This window comes from Scomber japonicus, chromosome 2, assembly GCF_027409825.1.
Source record: "Scomber japonicus isolate fScoJap1 chromosome 2, fScoJap1.pri, whole genome shotgun sequence".
NCBI lineage: Eukaryota > Metazoa > Chordata > Actinopteri > Scombriformes > Scombridae > Scomber > Scomber japonicus.
Window position 1 is genome coordinate 7432332 of NC_070579.1, and position 21724 is coordinate 7454055.

Here is a 21724-nt window from a genome sequence, read left to right on the forward strand (position 1 = left end):
TTAGCATAAACCTGCCCCTGCTGCTGTAGGTATAAATACATTCAGCGCACACTACTACCACTACTACAGTCCACAGTTAGCCAGTTAGCTGAGTTAGCCGTCGAGCTAGCCGCTGAGTTAGCAGCAGAAAGCTCTCAGACGTAGCCTCCATGTTTCTGGTGGAGGTGGTGACTTTGATTGACAGGTGACACTTGATAGGGGGCGTGGTTTGAGCGAACTCGGAGGGCACTCCCACAGGGGAGCAGAATTTCATTTTTTTAATCATTCAAATTTGGCAGGGTGGTTAAGAACACACTTTTCTGTGGTATGTCAAACTCATAACACATATTTATTCTTACTTTACACAGACTTTAATGTTACCATCATATCTACTCTTCCCAGCTTGCACTGCTCTCAAAAACTGCCTAGTTTGCCTATGTTTACCCATTAGATCTGCAGACAGATATTTATGAGTTGTGTTTTTATACAAATTGATCACCAGATGCTCCAAGGCTTCCCTCTGTGTCACTGAGTCCCTCTGCTGAGATAGTGGAGGGCAGTTCAGTGAATCTGACCTGTAGCAGTGATGCTAACCCAGCAGCTAATTACACCTGGTACAAGGAGAATGAAGACTTACCGATAGCATCAGGACAGATCTTCACCATCATTCACTTTAGATCTGAGCACAGTGGGAGTTATTACTGTGAAGCCCAGAACAGAAGAGGAAGTCATAGCTCCACCATATATCTGACTTTGGTGGGAGGTAAGTTACATGCATTCACAGTAGATAGACAAGCACTTGTGTCCCTTAACCAAAGGAACACTGTTCCTTATCATACAGCAACACCAACTTAATAGCTTCAGTGCTGATATAGATGGGCGACAAAAAACCCAATAAGTGATTGGATAAACATAGCAAATGCAGAAGCTTCCAGACAGACCACTATGGGTCATTGAAAGGTTCCTTAAATTATGTGAATCATATGCTATAGCCATCAAAGCTAGATGTTCTGTGGGAAATTTTACAGCAATATATTAAAGTGGAATTACTTAAATTTCATCAGGTGCAAATATATCAGCAGCTATTGGAACAATTGCTGTTTTTCTCCTGGCTATCATCATCGTCGTAGCCTTCCTCTGGATTAGGTGAGCATTACTGTCACTAAAATTGTGTTCACTGATACATCTGAAATTTTGTAATTTGTGTCCTTATTTTATAAGTCAATTCATCTCATTGGTAACTTTCCCATTCAGAAGAAAAAGGACACAACAGTATGAGCTTGGAGGAAGTACGGACAACAGACCAAAGGTGAGTTCAAGTTTTCTGGTGTAAAACAGAACTTTGAAGAGTACTTTTTGTCACATTTTAGTCACCTTTCTTCATCCAAATTTATACTAGACTAACTGATAGAACCACAAAGTATGGCCTATTAAAATGACCATTAAGTCAAATAAGCATCTCACTTAAGGTGATAGACATTTGGTAACATTTTCACAAAATGAAAATCTGTGCTTTTTGTTTAGTTTGCTCTTATAATCAATGGATGAATTGGTTAACTAGGTGTATACTCCCTTTTGTTGAGTTTCTTTTCACTCAGAAAAATGAGAGAGAACCAAAATGCTAGATGAGGACATTCATTCTACTCATTTGTCAGATGTGTTGTGCTGGCAATTTCTGTAATGAAAACTCAGAAGAGAGAAGAGGTCTATCTGAGTTTTATTCTCACACTTGCAAGCAGGTCACCACATGTCATTTTCAGAAGGTCCTCAAGAAGCTCTCTTCACTGCCAAATATTTAAAAAATGCAACAGAGTTTGTTGTAATAGTCGAGGTTGGACTGCGATTCATTTTCTGGCTAGCTGTGAACAATGGATGATTGTGGCCAGATCATGGTCAGTTCACATTCCCACCACAATCTGCTCCATGTTAGGGGATTTTCCATTCTTAGATGCCACATGTTGGGATATATAGGGTCAAACATGGGACCTGAGGTCACGGTGAGGACAGAGAGAGACACTGCCTTCTCTCCTTGAGATGTGGAGCAGCTGTCTGTGGTGTTTGGGGGAACACATGAGCTGTTCTGATAATGGTGAAGCAGTAGAGAATATGGCTGTCTGACCCAAGGATAGGTGACTGCATTGAAGCAATTTACAGTCAGATAACTGACTCAGGATTGCAGGTGTTTAGATCAGCAAAGTAATGATCAGTTCCTAATAAACAATATGAAGCACTGTGCCAAGAAACCCTCAGTAGCCAACTGGTAAAGTAATCGTAAAGTCCCTAAAATTGAAGATCAACCTCTTGTATGTGTGTTGTATTCCCATTAGCTGGGAATGTGTCCAGTTAATGACAGCTCATCAGCTGCAACACAAAGAGAAACGGCAGGAGAGCAGGATGACCTTCACTACGGCAGCATCTGCTTTTCTCAGAACCAGCCAGACAGTCTCTACTCCAACATCACAGCAGCTAAATCTCCCAGAACAGCAAGGGAAGAAGAGGATGCTGTTGAGTACTCTTCTGTCAAATTTGACAGTGCCAGTGCCAACATTTTTACTGCTATTTGATTTAAATATATATATATTTATACATATATATAGAGAGAGATTGATAAACTGTCATTGATAATGCTTTATTTTTCCTTTTATAGAACAACACAACAAGAGGCTGGGGATGAATTATTTGCACTATATAGCACAGTCAACGAAAATCGTGTGAACACTACATGATTTAGCTGTCTGTTATTTATACATGGATTTTTTTGGAACATTATTTAAGGAGCGCTGAATAACAATCAAAACATACAAAAGCAGTTCATAAGGTATGTAAAGACTTGCTTTGTTTCTTGAAGGTCTCACCTTTCTCAAAGAAAGAACTTTTACTGATATGCAGCCATGCAGATAGTTATGGTTTTAATGTAATTTTTTAGAGCCAAATTCCACATTGTAAAAGTAAGCTTTTTTCTTTTTTTGTGATTTGGGTGAACTGTCCATTTAATACAGGTAGGAAAACTCAATAGATTGTAAATACTGTGTATCTGCATGCTATCCTCCATGATTTATGTATTTCGAAAGGGAAAAATACAAAATATTTAATAAAAAACACTTTTGTAACATTTGTCAGAGGTGTATTTTACCTAACTTATTTGTATATTTACATATTCTGGGATACTCAAATCTCCAAGGTTCCCCTGAATAATACAATAATAATAATAATACAATAAAATTTGTTGCATCTGGGATGAAAAATACACAGATAAAGGCAGAAAATGCACGATAAAGACACAATGATTTTTGGTAACTGAACTGAACTGAGAAGTTATCCTTGGAAACAGTTTGTAATAAGTCAGGCAGGCTTTAAAAATACAGGTGATTGGATGAACCATCTGTCTATCACTGGCCATCAACGCCTGACCTTATTAGGCAGCTTGATTTGTGAGATCGCATGAGAATCCCCATAGGATGCTGAATCTGACCAATGATATCAGCACATAACTTGAAGCCTGACAAGATGGTTTCTTGCATGATCTCATGACATCATGATCCTGCGAGTCCAGCTACCTGGCAAGGTAGATGTGACCATGTAATGTAAAGTTTTTTGTTTCCTAAAATTTGATTCATATTTGACTAGAACTGCCTAGTTTGACAGTTTCATCTGACCCCCATGACCTGGCAGCATTGCACCGGATGGACCTCATGCCTAAGTCAATGTTAAGTCATGATTAAGCAAATACAGATAAGGCAGTTTACTGTGCCATAACCATCATGCACCACCAGATCTCCTGCTCCCCATAAATAAAAATGAATGGGATCTATTTAAAAGTGCAATCAAGTTGGAGCCTCATGAATGGAAAAACAGGCTGACATCAGATTCATAGTTACAGTTATGAGATGTACCTCATCTAAATGTCATGTGATTTTGCTCTGATGCAGTTGAACCAGAGGCTGGGCTCACCTGATTTAAACAGAAAGTAGTACAACAGTGAAATATGAGAGTGGAGAGAGAGAGAGGCTGTAGAGGACCATGTGGACGTTTTCATGTTCAGTTTTCAGCAGCAGCAGCAGGTAGAAGTGAGCAGCACAGACAGTCAGTAACAGCATGTAGCAGAAGCTTTGAGAAGAATGTGCTGATGGCAGCTTGAACTGAATCATGTCGACGTGTCAAACATGATTGATTGTTTAGATCAGTTGAATATCAGGTGGTGTGTGACTCAACTGATTATAATTTACTGAGTGTTCAGTCTGAACTAATGCAAGCTTATTTTTAGTTATATTGTAAGACAGTTTCCTGAGAAAAAAAAAACATAGTTCCTGTATTCCTAGAAGCAATAAAAAATAAAGTTAGGAGGGATAAAAAGATTGGGTGGGCTAAAGTTGAGTTGATTTATAGTGTGTTTAGAATGTTTATGGCAGTGGGGATGAATGAGTTCTTGTAAGTCTTTCTCTTTATAGCGGCAACCTGATGAAAGGATTTGGAAGGACTTTTGCAGGGGCTGGACGGGATCCTCAGTGATGAAGTGAGCTTTCCCTTCAATTGCTTGGGTGTAAAGTGCTGGTAGTCTGTTTTGGGTTTTGCCAGTTATTTTGGATGCTTGGTTAATGATCTCAGAAAGCTTTGTTTTATCTTTGACCAAGATGAATTTGAACCAGGATGTTATGTTAAAAGTGAGAACAGATTCTATGATTGACTTGCAGACAGTTGTTAAAATGTCCTGACTGACATCAAAGCTCCCGATTTTCCTCAGCTTGAACAGGCGCTGGTGTGCCTTCTTATACACAGACTCTGTGTGGTGGGAAAAGGACAGGTGAGTATCGATCTCCATTCCCAGGTGTCTGAAGGCCTCTACCTGCTCCACTGTCTGCCTCCTCACCCTTGGGGGTTCAAAGAGAGGATGGGGGGAATCAGATGTTCGTCTCCCCCCACAACATAGCTCCTTGGTTTTCGAGGTGACCAGGGCCATATCGTCCGCATATTTAAAAAGAGTCACGTCAATGCCATTTGTGGTTATGTTGTTGGTGTAAACATAAAATATAACTTGTGATAATACACAACCCTGGGGGACTCCAGTGTTTAAAATTGTGTTCCTGGATGTAAAACCATTAACCACCACATGCTGAGGTCGGTCCTGCAGGAAGTCTTCTATCCATAAAATAAGTGATGTGCTGACCTGTAAGTCCAGGAATTGGTTGCAGAGAGTCACTATATTAACTGTATTAAAAGCAAGCATGCTGTAATTAATCACTATTGCAGAATCCTGATTGGCTTCTTGTATAGTTTACTGTATATTTTCACACATCAAACATAATCTCAGTTCTATCACATTATCCAGGTATTGCAGTGGCTGATATACAATAAACAGCCTAGCTTACACAACATCTCTGTAGTTGGAAACATGATTGTAGTTCCCTCTCACTGCTGCAGAGGTCGACAGTGTGCAGAAAGTTTCAGTTTTAAATCGTTTTTATGGTTATTTTTCAGGATCTGAATGTATTAAACAGCTAAGAAGACAATAAAAAAAATTTTTTTTTCTTTAAATCTGTTCGTAACATACTTTATTATGATTTTGGGATGTTGCTAAAATGAAGATGCACATACACAGTTTGTATTGAAGAAGACATTAAATGTCATTTGAGTTGTTTATCTTCCTGTAAGTGCATTTAAACTTCACACAGTGAAGCAGAATATGTGGCAGTTTACTGAGTATGAAGCATTTTCAGTATAACAGTCCATATTTGTTAGTGACAGCTGTAGATCACTGACTGAATCATTTTCATACTTAGACACCTCGACTGTGAGAGTTTGTTCAACTACTGTACAACAAGGTCACCAATGTGAACAATCAATGCTTCTGAAACTGAACCTCTAACTGTAATGATTAATTAATTTAATGTTAAGGATAAAAATGAAATGCCACTCAATCATAAAGTGAAAAGTACTAAAAGTAAATCTAAATGTGTGTAAACAATCAGTGATGATGGTAAAATGTTGTCTCAGGGTTGTGATTCAATAGCTCTGATGTTTCACTGCCCTCTAGTGGTGAAGCTTCAATGTTGCAGATTCAGGCTTCATCACTGAGGTCTCCCTCCACTGTCTGCTTTAAAGGTTCAGTTCATCTGAATAACAACAAACAACAAACATATATTTTTCCTCTGGAATACTGTATGAGTTATCAAACACGTGGTGCAATTTGATAAAAGTAAAATACCCTACACTATATAGCCTAAAATTTAAATTAACAAATAAATAAATAAGACATTGGAAAACATCTATTTTCTAATCCAGTCGTGGTTTGATAGTGAGATGGTGTAGGCGGAGAGGCTAGCAGGGTTAGCAGTTAGCTCAGTGAGTCGACAGACAGAGAAGTGGGGATTTCCCCACGGTCGCTTTATTCTACAGTATTCAACATCGACCATACAAAGCCAGGTCTCCACGGCGCTACATTCACTACTCATACATGAGCAGTAAGATGTAGACAGCTCAACCACCACCAACTCGTTACTGAGAGTCTTAGTGAGAGTCCCTCCTTGTGGATGTCCGGAGAGCATAAGACATGACGAACAACAAGGCTGCTGTGTGTATACAATGAAACAAAAAGGAGGCGCCACCACCTTGTGGCGCTATTCCGTATTGCAGTAATAGCTCAGCTAGAGTCTGGTTGTTACGATAAGTCTGCCACTAGATGGTGGTAACGAGTTGTGTTTTACTGATAGCAAGTCTATTCCAGCTATTTGTACAGCTCACTGTGCACTTTTCTTTCTAGAAGAGTGAAAGGGACGGAGACTCCTGCATGAAGTAAATCCTACAGGCCCACTCTCAGGATGATCCATAGCCTGTGAGTGGTAGAGTGTCAACAAAGCATGTAAACAGAACAGAAGCGTCAAAACACAACACTATAATAAACATAGTAAACACATCAGCCATCTTGTACATCCATACGAACTGCCGACTGAATGACTCAAATGCCAATTCCTACGCTTTCTCATTTTTTGATGTGAGAATGACAGGTGGATTGTTACAGCATAAGCAGTAATGCAGGTGTTGGTATTAGACATTTATGGTGAAGAAAGAGCTGATCCTGAAGGTGAAGCTCTCGGTTTGCCAGTCTACGTTCAAACCGTCACCTATGATAACAAGGTTTGGGTAATGACCGAAAAAATTTGATCACGTTTACAAGCAGACAAATCTCAGTTCTATCACAATTTGTAGTTCAAAAAGACATGATCATGATGGCCCATACATCTAACTGTTTTAATTAAAGGTAAAGGTATACATTTACAAATTCAACTGAAATATGTCTCCATTGAATTAGAGGTGGCATAAATTGTGGATTCTGTAAACCAACAGTGACCAAAGCTATCCCTCCACACTAACCTTGTGGATTGCTGTACACAACATTAAACCTGTAGTGAAGAATCTTTACATATAAATGAACTGCATTTGCCAAATGAGCTCACACAATGCTAATTAAACCTATCACCATCTGTATTTAACAGAATATAGAGTTTTAAATCTGGTGCCAGGTTTGACATTCCCACTCTGGCTCCGGTTAGCTCTCTGCTGACTTAAATGGGGATAAAATAATTTATTCAGGCAGCTCCAGGGGTCTACAGTATTTGTATTTTTGATTCATTGGTTTGGTGAATAAATTCAAACACATACACAGCTAGATATTTGTGTGAATTTAAACAGCTGCCTCCTTAGATTACGCTTCACTAAACATGACAGAAACAGACTTGGAGCAAAAAAAACCCCACACAAACTGTGAACCCGCCATTCAACAGGTGCTGGAGATATGAGACTGTTATGTTCTCACTATTGATCCTCACAGACAGCTGCTCTGATGACTTCCCCCTTGTCCTGCGCATAAGCATGAACCAGAGCTGATCGGCTGGAATAGGGTTATATGCCTCGCTCTGAGCCATTTTGTTCATGTCTATTTGCAGGGCCAGGCCTCTTTATGGACACTAGAAGATATTAGCTGAACCCAAAAAGTGTTTTGGATTAGAAATGTTGACTCAACCTTTAAAGCTGCAGTTGGTAACTTTGAGGAGAGAGAGGACTTAGCATCAAATTTGAAGAAGTACAACTTTCACATCCCTCCCCCTTCCTCTCCGCTGCACTCCTGCCCTGCCTCCAAAGTCCATCCCCCAGAGGAGGCTGATGAGCATTTTGATTACTAGTTTCATGTAATACTGTCTTTACATAGTGACAGTCTTAGCAAATGTGACAAAAAAGTTACTTTTATAAGACTTACCAACTGCAGCTTTAAAGTGCACCTGAAACCACTGATGAGGAAGCTGACCTGAAGTGAGACATGAGATACATTCCTTCATTTTCACTTCTGTTGTAAAATCTTTGCTTTCTAGAAGTCTTGCAAACGGCAGAACATTGTAATGTGGCTATTACACACGTTTTCTGTCTTTCTATTCAAGTGCATATTGGAAAGTTCATGCATTGTTTGTGAAACAACAGAAAAACCCATTTCATTCCTTCATTTGAAGTTGGGGATGTACAGGCATTCAACCGTTCATGCATGTTAATGATACAAAGAGGAAGGAAGCCAGGCCAGATTTCAACGGATATATCATTAATGCATCCTGTGTGTTGTAAGCAGCTTTGCTAATTTGATGTCAATACCTGATATGCCGTGTTTCTCATTCTCATTTGATCTAACATCTGACATGTTTCGACAGATGAGGGGAACAGCTATGGGTTTAACAGCAGCAACAAGTGGATTTTTGGTCTTCCTTCTCACTGTACCAGGTACTGTACATCTGCATTCACATTTTAGGGTATTTACAGGGTTTTAGCTGAATGCATTATGTAGTAATTTACCCTTAGATCACTAATATTAAATACAAAATTGGAAGTATGAAACATTTACATTTAAGTACCCGTAGTTATTTTTCAAACCATTTTGGTGTGTATTCTAGCATATAAATAAATGCATCCATAAATAAATACATGATGTCTGATGTCTATTATGGTAATTTAAAATATACTCATACTCATAATCTGATGTGTGTAGTAATGATAGGTATGCTCTTACGGAAACTTTGACTGTTTAATTGGGGCAGGTTTTGGCACGAGATCTCCATTCTGTTTAGTTGGTTACCGTGAAAACATGAATGACGAACACAGCTAGATTAACAGTGATGCCAGATCAAACATTATGCAAAAAGCCCCGTGGACAATAACATAAAGTTCTCACGAAAGGAACAACAGCCTAACCTTCTTGGACTATGCCATACACGCTGAAGAGGGCAGGAGCCTCCACATGCAGGAATCCCTCTTACTGGAGCATAAGCTTGGAGTCATCAGAGCCCTGCACCACCGAGCTGATAATGTACCGATGAGTGCTCAGGCCCAAGAAAAGGAGCACAAACACCCGAAAGATGCACTTCACTCATACCCTAAATGGACCTTTGTCAAAACAGCCACAAGATCCTGGAAAATACCATAACTGGAGGTGATGAAGAAAAGAAGAATACATGCAAAAACATTGTTGTTCTATACTGTACGTGTCTGGAGCATCTGAGAAACTCAAGAAGATTTTCAACAAACACTACATCCCTCTGTTTTCCAACCCAGCAACACACCGACACAGAAACTGGTCCACACGAAAGGCCGCACACCCAAACACAAGAGAAGCAGTCTATTGTATGCAGCCAAATGCAGTGAGGAATATACAGACTTATATATCGGATAAGCTAAACTTAACAATCAACAAATGCATGGTTCAGCAAAGGAGGGCCAAATCCTCAGGTCAAGACACAGCAGTTTACCTATACCTGAAAGATAAGGGACAGGGTATTTTGGACAGGGAGAACAGTAAGTTTGACAGAGGAGTGAAGAAGTCCATTTACATCAAATAGAGACGCCAAATAGATCTGTCAGCCGAAGAAGAGGGCTACAACACTCACCTTTTGTTCCTTCCCAGGAAATTTACACTTAGACTCAACAAGCCTTTTAATAATTGGCTGCCATGCCGAGAGAGAGAGAGAGAGAGAGAGAGAGAGAGAGAGAGAGAGAGAGAGAGAGAGAGAGAGACTCCTGACCTGACCACAAACAGGAAACAGACAAAGCACATGCTATATTAGCAGGGGACTGTCTCCCAACAGATATGGTGGTAATACTCTATGTCTTCTTGACTTAGAGGCCAGATAAGAGCTTAACAGGTTTTGTACAAAAAAGTGATATCCATACATACACCCTATTTCTCCACTCAACATTTAAGTGTTTCCCCTGAAGTTGTTATAAATCTGATTGTGGTTTCTGATGTGCTCTGTGTTACAGTGGTACAGGGTCATAATGGCTGGGGAGTGACTTACACTTCTACTCACATCTGTGCCGTAAAAGGATCAACAGTGGACATAAACTGCACCTACAGATACCCATCCAGAGTAAATAATGTTGATACTGCAGTTGATGAAACATTCTGGTTTACTAAATTGAATAACAGTGAACCTGTGGATCTGAGAACAGACTCAGAGTACGCAGGTCGTGTGCAGTATCACTGTGATAAGAACGACTGCACTCTGAGAATCACAGACCTGAGAGAGAGAGACTCAGCTGAGTACAAGTTCATGTTCACAACAAACCAACCAGGAGGACACTTTACTGGTTCACTTGGAGTAACTTTGACTGTCACAGGTAACATTTCTGTTGGAGTGAGAAATATATGACAAAGAGCTGATAATATGCAGGATTTTCTTTTAACATTTGGAGCTCACTTCCATTATAAAACGGGTTGAAAATTTCAGTCTGATTGGTTGACAGTTATGTTATAAGGAGCATTTACCACAGCTATGATGTTTAATGTCCTTTTACAGTTCAATGTTTAATCATCACTCACACATAGTTACTCTTTAAATGTTTCCCACATTTATATAATCACACTATACCACAGCCAGTCATGATATTGGTTAAATATATACATGTAGGCCTGTTTTCATTTGCTATGTGAAATTTGATAAATCTAAACATAAGTCTTGACAGTGTGCAGGATTCAATTTATTTATTTAGAACCACTATTTTATCTCCTTTGCACCTGTTTGTCTACATGTGTTTACAAGACTTTTGTTTTGCATAACTACATATGTTTAACATTTAGGAAACACCACCGTGAATCTATATGTGTCTGAGTATATGTTGACAGTTTACACTAAAATTGTATTTCTGTTCTCTTCACAAATCCAGATATCCAGGTGACGGTGATTAACCCGTCACGCTGCAGAATACATTCCTGTATCAGAGCTGAGCTGAGCTGTCACAGTATGTGTCGTCTACCTGATCACCACTCCTACATCTGGTACAAGAATGGACAGACAGTTCAGAAATATACATCTTCTTTTTTGGACCACTTTTATGGTGAAGACAGCGTTTCCTGTGCTGTGAGAGGATATGAGCATCACCCTGCCCCTTCAGTGTGTGAGTACTCTCCATTTCCACTAACATTACACCATCTAGTGGAGAGTTTTAGTTTAGGAACTGTACAATTACTTCATATATGTTAAATAGGAACAGCCCCATCCGTAGCAATACAACTAGCACTGAATAAATGTAATAAAGGCTGTTAATTTAAGAGTGATAATAAAAACAAATTCATCTTTCAGGTGCCCATGGTCAATACTGCAACAGAGTGATTTACACTGACAGAAGCATCTGTGCCTTCAGAGGCTCATCAGTGGACATTTCCTCCACATACAACAGTCATGAATCTATCACATCATCATTCTGGTTCAGTCCTGATCGTAGTCATCAGTGGCAGAATCCCTCACAGCCTGAGGACCTTAGTAAAGACTCCCAGTATGCAGGTCGTGTTCAGGTCCTTGAAACAGAGAGCGGACGCTCCACTCTGAGAATCTCTGACCTGAGAGAGAGCGATTCAGCCCAGTATCACTTCACATTCAAAACACAAAGCTTTGAATGGAGGAGTAGTTTACCTGGAACAACTCTGACTGTCTCAGGTACTGATGAACACAAACTGATGATGAAATCAGTGTATCAGAATTAAACATGTTGCTTATGGAGAATTTCATTTTCATAAAGTAAAACTTGTCCGGTCCAAAAGATTTAATTTAAATATTTCTCAGTCAATAAATGATCAATCAAATGAAAAGCACAAAATTGAGGTTAAGTTTAACTTAGAGGAGCAAAAACATATTGAATATATTATGGAAAAGGTTGAGGATGTTGAAAGTGATATTCTGTCTCCCCAGTTTTTGATGTTAAACTCATCTCTTCTGGTCAGAAGGGGACAGAGTTGTACTGGCAACTTTAAGTTAGTTACAGTTCATTTTCTGACATTTGTTCACAGATCCAGATGTAAAGATGCAGGTGTTTAGATCTTCGAGCAGTCCAAAGCTGATTTGTTTTAGCAGCTGTCTTCCTCCTCGTCGTTCTTCCTATGCCTGGTACAGAAATGAGGAGAAAATTGAGGAAGAAACGTTTCCTTCTTATAGAGGAGTTGTTGATCCTTCACACAACTATTCCTGTGCCATTAACGGATATCGCTCTCTTCCAGTGTGTAAGTGTACTCCACTGTTTCACTAACAAAATGTCATCTGGTGGAAACTTTGCCACAAATGACAACTCATGATGGATGGTCCCATGCTTTTAGGGGACTTGACATTTGTAAGTATTCGATACACATAAATCCAGTGTATTAAAAACAAAAGGTTCGGATAAAGTATAAAACCAATTACAGCTTATACAGCTCTGCTAAACAGTTTGGCACAGCTGCAGACATATAGCAGAATAATTACCTGAATGTCCAGCATCCATCAAAGCTGCGGGGGCCAATCTGCTGCTAATTTCCCCCTCAGCTAACTAGATCTGTGTTTGCCAGGCCGCCATACAATTCTGAAGATTGAAATGTATATGTAAATGTATATGAAACCCTTTATTTAGTCATAGTTGGCCTGAACACACTGGAATCAGCACTCAGCAGATACAATTACTTGGAACAGCTGCTCTCTTTTCATTTTCTTTACTGTATTAATTAATTTCATGAGCAAATCGGAAAGTTTACATTCTATAATAGCACACTCTCTTGTTAATACTTGTTTGTACAATCTCTTCCAGATGCTCCAAAAGTTCCTTTTGCATTGAAGAGTTTCTCTGGTAACATCATGGAGGGCAGCTCAGTGTCTCTGACTTGCAGCAGTGATGCTAACCCAGCAGCTAAATTCACCTGGTACAAGAAGAACCAAATGCTGCTCGATAATGAACCACAGCTAATTTTCAACAACATCCAGTCCTCTGACTCTGGAGAGTATTACTGTACAGCTGAGAACGAGCTGGAGAAGAAGACATCTGAATGCATCTTTATTGATGTGAGATGTGAGTGAAACTGCTTTTTAAATGCCACAGAAACTGTTAGATGTATTGCATTGGGATAACAAAGTCTGCTGCTAGTTCACTGATCGGCTCCAGTATATGCTACAGAGGCTGTTTTAATCAGTGCTGCCATAGTTATGCTGCGTTTCAATATATTCATACCATCAAATTCATCATTCCTCCAAAGTTTCAGTTGTTATTACACACTTTAATTACTAATTATTTAAATAGAATATTCTCCACTGTAGTAACACATCATCAATATATTGATTATCTATGTTAATACATTTCTTCCAGATGTTACCATCATATCTGCTCTTCTCAGCTTGCACTGCTCTCTAGAACTGCCTAGTTGGCCTATGTTTACCCATTAGATCTGCAGACAGATATTTATGAGTTGTGTTTTTTTTACATATTGATCACCAGATGCTCTAAGGCTTCCCTCTGTGTCACTGAGTCCCTCTGCTGAGATAGTGGAGGGCAGTTCAGTGAATCTGACCTGTAGCAGTGATGCTAACCCAGCAGCTAATTACACCTGGTACAAGGAGAACCAAACACTGCTTCAAGGACCAGAATACATTTATAATTTCATCTCCATCAGCTCTGAGGACAGCGGGTCCTACCACTGCAAGTCTGAAAATCAATATGGACAGATCAACTCTTCGTCTCTTGTCTTGGATGTCCAGTGTAAGTACGAAACATAACACAATATATGTAACTATAGTGACGGTGAGCTTACAATTTGAATTTGGGTTCATAAAACATCTGCTACAGAAACCACAGTCAGAGTTTCCTGCCAGATGTCACTGCAGGCTGTGTTAAACCTCCCAACTGACAATAGCACTGTTAGTGTAGCTCAATCTCAGTTAGTTGCAGCAGCTTTATGGTCTAATGGGAACAACAAGTGTGTTGTCACAGACGTACAGTAAAGCATTTTTCAGATGTAACATTGCTGGTTTCATCTGATATTGGTGACTGGTGTCTTTAACAGTAATGCTTCTTACAGCCTCAGTCAGGAACAACAGGACATTTATGAAAATAGATACTTGTGTGATATTTGGCAGCTGGTACACGAGAGAGAGAGGATTTTAAAATGGATTTTTCTTTTGAATCTTTAATCAATGACACAAACCAACTTTGTAAATAAGACATGATGACTGAGATGTTTGAGGGTGAACCAAGCCACTTTTTTTCTTTCTGCATCTCTCTTAACTTTTACCTTGCTCTCCGTGACTTTAATGTCAAAGTGCCCAGGGTCTTTTTTGACACATTACATTGACTCATCAGAATAATGTGAAGTGGTGGATGTTTTGGGTTTGACTGTTCTGTTTTCTGATGTCTGTTTTTTCTTAAACTGATATGATGCCTTGGTGTGCTGAGCTTCAAAATAGGAATAATTTGACTTGAATTTATGCCAAAATTGTATAAAAGGTATTTTTGTTGTATAAAATGATCTACTGTAAACAGATAGAAATGTTCTGCTTTGCAGGGCCTCAATACATTAAACACTGTGTAAAGTGAATTCAAACTTTTTCTTCCAAACACATTAAATAGGTCATAAATTATATGACCTATTTAATGTGTATATATTTCTAAAAAAGGCGTAAAAAAACATTTCAACCATTTAGATTTGAATTGTGGAGCTAGGCTTCACAAAATGTGTGTCAAGATTTCTGTGTTCAGGATTTAGTGGGTGGGTCTGCAGTGGTGTTTAGCATAAACCTACCCCTGCTGCTGTAGGTATAAATACATTCAGCACATACTACTACTACTACAGTCCACAGTTAGCCAGTTAGCTGAGTTAGCCGCCGAGCTAGCCGCTGAGTTAGCAGCAGAAAGCTCTCAGACATAGCCTCCATGTTTCTGGTGGAGGTGGTGACTTTGATTGACAGGTGACACTTGATAGGGGCCGAGGTTTGAGCTAACTCGGAGGGCACTCCCACAGGGGAGCAGAGAAAAGGGCAGATTTTTACAGAACTTTGAAACCTAATTTCATTTTTTTAATCATTCAAATTTGGCAGGGTGGTTAACAACACACTTTTCTGTGGTATGTCAAACTCAGAACACATATTTATTCTTACTTTACACGGACTTTAATGTTACCATCATATCTGCTCTTCCCAGCTTGCACTGCTCTCAAAAACTGCCTAGTTTGCCTATGTTTACTCATTAGATCTGCAGACAGATATTTATGAGTTGTGTTTTTATACAAATTGATCACCAGATGCTCCAAGGCTTCCCTCTGTGTCACTGAGTCCCTCTGCTGAGATAGTGGAGGGCAGTTCAGTGAATCTGACCTGTAGCAGTGATGCTAACCCAGCAGCTAATTACACCTGGTACAAGGAGAATGAAGACTTACCGATAGCATCAGGACAGATCTTCACCATCATTCACTTTAGATCTGAGCACAGTGGGAATTATTACTGTGAAGCCCAGAACAGAAGAGGACGTCATAACTCCACCATATATCTGACTTTGGTGGGAGGTAAGTTACATGCATTCACACTAGATAGACAAGCACTTGTGTCTCAACCTTAACCAAAGGAAAACTGTTCCTTATCATACAGCAACACCAACTTTATAGCTTCAGTGCTGATATAGATGGGCGACAAAAAACCCAATAAGTGATTGGATAAACATAGCAAACGCAGAAGCTTCCAGACAGAGCAATCAAATGAAAAGCACACAGTTGAGGTTAAGTTTATCTTAGAGGAGCAAAAACATATTGAATATATTATGATTAAGGTTGAGGATGTTGAGAGTGATATTCAGTCTCCCCAGTTTTTGATGTTAAACTCATCTCCTCTGGTCAAAAGGGGACAGAGTTGTACTGGCAACTCTAAGTTAGCTACAGTTCATTTTCAGCTCCATCCAGTCCTCTGACTCTGTAGAGTATTACTGTACAGCTGAGAACGAGCTGGAGAAGAGGACATCTGAATACATCTTTATTGATGTAAGATGTGAGTGAAACTGCTTTTTAAATGCCACAGAAACTGTTAGATTTATTGCATCGGGATAACAAAGTCTGCTGCTAGTTCACTGAGCAGCTCCAGTATATGCTACAGAGGCTGTTTTAATCAGTGCAGTCATAGTTACGCTGCGTTTCAGTATATTCATACCATCAAATTCATCATTCCTCCAAAGTTTCAGTTATTACACACTTAAATTACTAATTATTTAAATAGAATATTCTCCACTGTAGTAACACATCATCAATATATTGATTATTTATGCTAATACATTTCTTCCAGATTCTCCAAAGCTTCCCTCTGTGTCAGTGAGTCCCTCTGCCGAGATAGTGGAGGGCAGTTCAGTGAATCTGACCTGTAGCAGTGATGCTAACCCAGCAGCTAAATACACCTGGTACAAGGAGAACCAAACACTGCTTCAAGGACCAGAATACATTTATAATTTCATCTCTATCAGCTCTGAGGACAGCGGGTCCTACCACTGCAAGTCTGAAAATCAGTATGGACAGATCAATTCTTCGTCTCTTGTCTTGGATGTTCAGTGTAAGTACGAAACATAACACAATATATGTAACTATAGTATAGTACGGTGAGCTTACAATTTGAATTTGGGTTCATAAAACATCTGCTAAGAAACAACAGTCAGAGTTTCCTGCCAGATGCCACTGCAGGCTGTGTTAAACCTCCCAACTGACAATAGCACTGTTCGTTTAGCTCAATCTCAGTTAGTTGCAGCAGCTTTATGGTCTAATGGGAACAAAGAGTGTGTTGTCACAGACGTACAGTAAAGCATTTTTCAGATGTAACATTGCTGGTTTCATCTGATATTGGTGACTGGTGTCTTTTACAGTAATGCTTCTTACAGCCTCAGTCAGGAACAACAGGACATTTATGGAAATAGATGCTTGTGTGATATTTGGCAGCTGGTACACGAGAGAGAGAGAGGATTTTAAAATGGATTTTACTTTTTGAATCTTTAATCAATGACACAAACCAACTTTGTAAATAAGACATGATGACTGAGATGTTTGAGGGTGAACCAAGCCACTTTTTTTCTTTCTGCATCTCTCTTAACTTTTACCTTGCTCTCCATGACTTTAATGTCAAAGTGCCCAGGGTGTTTTTTGACACATTACATTGACTCATCAGAATAATGTGAAGTGGTGGATGTTTTGGGTTTGACTGTTCTGTTTTCTGATGTCTGTTTTTTCTTAAACTGATATGATGTCTTGGTGTGCTGAGCTTCAAAATAGGAATAAATCGACTTGAATTTATGCCAAAATTGTATAAAAGGTATTTTTGTTGTATAAAATGATCTACTGTAAACAGATAGAAATGTTCTGCTTTGCAGGGCCTCAATACATTAAACACTGTGTAAAGTGAATTCAAACTTTTTCTTCCAAACACATTAAATAGGTCATAAATTATATGACCTATTTAATGTGTATATATTTCTAAAAATCATTTCAACCATTTAGATTTGAATTGTGGAGCTAGGCTTCACAAACTGTGTTTCAAGATTTCTGTGTTCAGGATTTAGTGGGTGGGTCTGCGGTGGTGATTAGCATAAACCTGCCCCTGCTGCTGTAGGTATAAATACATTCAGCGCACACTACTACCACTACTACAGTCCGCAGTTAGCCAGTTAGCTGAGTTAGCCGTCGAGCTAGCCGCTGAGTTAGCAGCAGAAAGCTCTCAGACGTAGCCTCCATGTTTCTGGTGGAGATGGTGACTTTGATTGACAGGTGACACTTGATAGGGGGTGTGGTTTGAGCGAACTCGGAGGGCACTCCCACAGGGGAGCAGAATTTCGTTTTTTTTAATCATTCAAATTTGGCAGGGTGGTTAACAACACAATTTTCTGTGGTATGTCAAACTCAGAACACATATTTATTCTTACTTTACACGGACTTTAATGTTACCATCATATCTGCTCTTCCCAGCTTGCACTGCTCTCAAAAACTGCCTAGTTTGCCTATGTTTACCCATTAGATCTGCAGACAGATATTTATGAGTTGTGTTTTTATACAAATTGATCACCAGATGCTCCAAGGCTTCCCTCTGTGTCACTGAGTCCCTCTGCTGAGGTAGTGGAGGGCAGTTCAGTGAATCTGACCTGTAGCAGTGATGCTAACCCAGCAGCTAATTACACCTGGTACAAGGAGAATGAAGACTTACCGATAGCATCAGGACAGATCTTCACCATCATTCACTTTAGATCTGAGCACAGTGGGAATTATTACTGTGAAGCCCAGAACAGAAGAGGACGTCATAACTCCACCATATATCTGACTTTGGTGGGAGGTAAGTTACATGCATTCACACTAGATAGACAAGCACTTGTGTCTCCACCTTAACCAAAGGAAAACTGTTCCTTATCATACAGCAACACCAACTTAATAGCTTCAGTGCTGATATAGATGGGCGACAAAAAACCCAATAAGTGATTGGATAAACATAGCAAACGCAGAAGCTTCCAGACAGAGCAATCAAATGAAAAGCACACAGTTGAGGCTAAGTTTATCTTAGAGGAGCAAAAACATATTGAATATATTATGATTAAGGTTGAGGATGTTGAGAGTGATATTCAGTCTCCCCAGTTTTTGATGTTAAACTCATCTCCTCTGGTCAAAAGGGCACAGAGTTGTACTGGCAACTCTAAGTTAGCTACAGTTCATTTTCAGCTCCATCCAGTCCTCTGTCTCTGTAGAGTATTACTGTACAGCTGAGAACGAGCTGGAGAAGAGGACATCTGAATAAATCTTTATTGATGTGAGATGTGAGTGAAACTGCTTTTTAAATGCCACAGAAACTGTTCGATTTATTGCATCGGGATAACAAAGTCTGTTGCTAGTTCACTGAGCAGCTCCAGTATATGCTACAGAGGCTGTTTTAATCAGTGCTGTCATAGTTACGCTGTGTTTCAGTATACTCATACCATCAAATTCATCATTCCTCCAAAGTTTCAGTTATTACACACTTAAATTACTAATTATTTAAATAGAATATTCTTCACTGTAGTAACACATCATCAATATATTGATTATCTATGTTAATACATTTCTTCCAGATGCTCCAAAGCTTCCCTCTGTGTCAGTGAGTCCCTCTGCTGAGATAGTGGAGGGCAGTTCAGTGAATCTGACCTGTAGCAGTGATGCTAACCCAGCAGCTAAATACACCTGGTACAAGGAGAACCAAACACTGCTTCAAGGACCAGAATACATTTATAATTTCATCTCCATCAGCTCTGAGGACAGCGGGTCCTACCACTGCAAGTCTGAAAATCAGTATGGACAGATCAATTCTTCGTCTCTTGTCTTGGATGTCCAGTGTAAGTACGAAACAAAACACAATATATGTTACTATAGTATAGTACGGTGAGCTTACAATTTGAATTTGGGTTCATAAAACATCTGCTACAGAAGCAACAGTCAGAGTTTCCTGCCAGATGCCACTGCAGGCTGTGTTAAACCTCCCAACTGACAATAGCACTGTTAGTGTAGCTCAATCTCAGTTAGTTGCAGCAGCTTTATGGTCTAATGGGAACAACGAGTGTGTTGTCACAGATGTACAGTAAAGCATTTTTCAGATGTAACATTGCTGGTTTCATCTGATATTGATGGCTGGTGTCATTTACAGTAATGCTTCTTACAGCCTCAGTCAGGAACAACAGGACATTTATGGAAATAGATACTTGTGTGATATTTGGCAGCTGGTACCCGAGAGAGAGAGGATTTTAAAATGGATTTTGCTTTTGAATCTTTAATCAATGACACAAACCAACTTTGTAAATAAGACATGATGACTGAGATGTTTGAGGGTGAACCAAGCCACTTTTTTTCTTTCTGCATCTCACTTAACGTTTACCCTGCTCTCCATGACTTTAATGTCAAAGTGCCCAGGGTGTTTTTTGACACATTACATTGACTCATCAGAATAATGTGAAGTGGTGGATGTTTTGGGTTTGACTGTTCTGTTTTCTGATGTCTGTTTTTTCTTAAACTGATATGATGCCTTGGTGTGCTGAGCTTCAAAATAGGAATAATTTGACTTGAATTTATGCCAAAATTGTATAAAAGGTATTTTTGTTGTATAAAATGATCTACTGTAAACAGATAGAAATGTTCTGCTTTGCAGGGCCTCAATACATTAAACACTGTGTAAAGTGAATTCAAACTTTTTCTTCCAAACACATTAAATAGGTCATAAATTATATGACCTATTTAATGTGTATATATTTCTAAAAATCATTTCAACCATTTAGATTTGAATTGTGGAGCTAGGCTTCACAAACTGTGTTTCAAGATTTCTGTGTTCAGGATTTAGTGGGTGGGTCTGCGGTGGTGATTAGCATAAACCTGCCCCTGCTGCTGTAGGTATAAATACATTCAGCGCACACTACTACCACTACTACAGTCCGCAGTTAGCCAGTTAGCTGAGTTAGCCGTCGAGCTAGCCGCTGAGTTAGCAGCAGAAAGCTCTCAGACGTAGCCTCCATGTTTCTGGTGGAGATGGTGACTTTGATTGACAGGTGACACTTGATAGGGGGCGTGGTTTGAGCGAACTCGGAGGGCACTCCCACAGGGGAGCAGAATTTCGTTTTTTTTAATCATTCAAATTTGGCAGGGTGGTTAACAACACAATTTTCTGTGGTATGTCAAACTCAGAACACATATTTATTCTTACTTTACACGGACTTTAATGTTACCATCATATCTGCTCTTCCCAGCTTGCACTGCTCTCAAAAACTGCCTAGTTTGCCTATGTTTACCCATTAGATCTGCAGACAGATATTTATGAGTTGTGTTTTTATACAAATTGATCACCAGATGCTCCAAGGCTTCCCTCTGTGTCACTGAGTCCCTCTGCTGAGGTAGTGGAGGGCAGTTCAGTGAATCTGACCTGTAGCAGTGATGCTAACCCAGCAGCTAATTACACCTGGTACAAGGAGAATGAAGACTTACCGATAGCATCAGGACAGATCTTCACCATCATTCACTTTAGATCTGAGCACAGTGGGAATTATTACTGTGAAGCCCAGAACAGAAGAGGACGTCATAACTCCACCATATATCTGACTTTGGTGGGAGGTAAGTTACATGCATTCACACTAGATAGACAAGCACTTGTGTCTCCACCTTAACCAAAGGAAAACTGTTCCTTATCATACAGCAACACCAACTTAATAGCTTCAGTGCTGATATAGATGGGCGACAAAAAACCCAATAAGTGATTGGATAAACATAGCAAACGCAGAAGCTTCCAGACAGAGCAATCAAATGAAAAGCACACAGTTGAGGCTAAGTTTATCTTAGAGGAGCAAAAACATATTGAATATATTATGATTAAGGTTGAGGATGTTGAGAGTGATATTCAGTCTCCCCAGTTTTTGATGTTAAACTCATCTCCTCTGGTCAAAAGGGGACAGAGTTGTACTG

The 21724-nt window shown here is 39.5% G+C and overlaps 1 long non-coding RNA gene across 1 annotated transcript; it reads left to right on the forward strand.

Moving 5' to 3' along the window:
* Positions 1 to 1101: 1101 nt before the first annotated feature.
* LOC128374641 (uncharacterized) lies at positions 1102 to 2400 on the forward strand. The gene is made up of 3 exons (XR_008323006.1): positions 1102 to 1125; positions 1234 to 1288; positions 2307 to 2400. It is a non-coding gene; the product is annotated as an uncharacterized LOC128374641 (long non-coding RNA).
* Positions 2401 to 21724: the final 19324 nt, after the last annotated feature.